Genomic DNA, 1,308 nt, shown 5'->3' on the forward strand with positions numbered 1-1,308 from the left:
TGTACTGGACTGATGGTCGGAGTTCCTGTACTTGAAAGCTTGAGTGCAGTGAAACAACACTGATGATTTGTACAAAAACAAAAGGAGAATTTTACAAGTTTTCAGTGTCTTTAGTTTTCACTTGTGTAAGGGGTGTAAGAGGTACCATTTGAATAAGTAATTCTCAAAATGTCTGCATGTCTCTCTGTTCCTAAAAATTATGTTCTCTGTTGAAAATCTGCTTCTGAGAGTTTAAAAGGAATGTTGTCAGCTGTTTTGAGTGAGGACTGTGCTAGTCTAAAATTCTCACTTGTAGGTAAAATAGCAGATCAGTAGAAAATACCTATGGGTTTGATACTAGTTGGTGTATTGACAAGACTATTTTAGAAAATCATCAGATATACTTGAAGGTAGGTAGAAGAATGTGCCAAAATACAGGTTTGTGTGTAGAGTTTGTGTAGACTCTGGAAAAAAATATACATTTTCAATGATTTCTAGGTACTGCTATGGGACTGGGAATGAAAAAGAAGACAAGTAATAATATGATGTGTAAAAGGTAGGAGAGACATGATGGAGCTAGGCTGAAATGATTTTATATTACTCTTCTTACTCTGTGGAGAGACTTGATATCCCATTTTCTCTCATATTGCAGCCAGTGTCATGGCAGTGAACATAACTTCTAGAAACACTGGACTTGTGACCTTAGATACAGGTGACCCAGAAATGGATGTTTACATTCTGTTTTGTGGATTAAGTTCTGGTTTCAGGTTTGGTCCTTTTATGGTCTAAGTTCTGGATCCAGCAAGGGGTGAGCAGCAAGGTTATAATCCCAGCCATCTTCCATGGCCAGCCCGTCAGCTGGGGGCATTCAGCTTTCTCAAGTCTCCTTGAGTGCTGGCAAGAGCTGTTCAGAACAAGATGGCATTTTGTTCCTTCCAGTAATTGTTTTTAAATGCATTTGAGGCTGATTTAAAAAACAAAGGAAAGATGGTACCACAACGTAATAAAGACTGGGCTAAGTGCTGGTCTCTGCTCTGCCCTTTAGCACTCCAGAAGCAAGTAATTCCTCTCACAGATAATGATCCTTGCCCCACAGTTCTCTGGAAGATCCACACTGTTAAGGCTGGGAAGGAGGGATGTGGGGTGGCCCTTAGGCACACAGCTGCATGACACATGCTGGGAAAAGCCTGCAGCCTGGTCCAAAGCCCAACATGAGGGGCAGTCTGTGCCCTTCATCACAGGATCTTGTCAGGCTGAGAAACAGCTCTTCTGCTTTCTCACCAGGGGTAACAATGGTGTTGAGGCTGCCAGGGAGCACAAGAGCTCAGT

At 42.0% G+C, this 1,308-nt stretch overlaps 1 protein-coding gene across 1 annotated transcript in view; it reads left to right on the forward strand.

Moving 5' to 3' along the window:
• RNF150 (ring finger protein 150) overlaps positions 1-1,308 on the forward strand; it is a gene marked incomplete at its 5' end in the record, with an annotated part of 117,807 nt that overhangs the window by 93,240 nt on the left and 23,259 nt on the right. The gene's annotated exons all lie outside the window — the stretch shown is intronic.

The sequence above is a fragment of the Corvus brachyrhynchos genome, unplaced genomic scaffold (genome assembly GCF_000691975.1).
Source record: "Corvus brachyrhynchos isolate BGI_N302 unplaced genomic scaffold, ASM69197v1 scaffold444, whole genome shotgun sequence".
In the NCBI taxonomy this organism is placed as follows: domain Eukaryota; kingdom Metazoa; phylum Chordata; class Aves; order Passeriformes; family Corvidae; genus Corvus; species Corvus brachyrhynchos.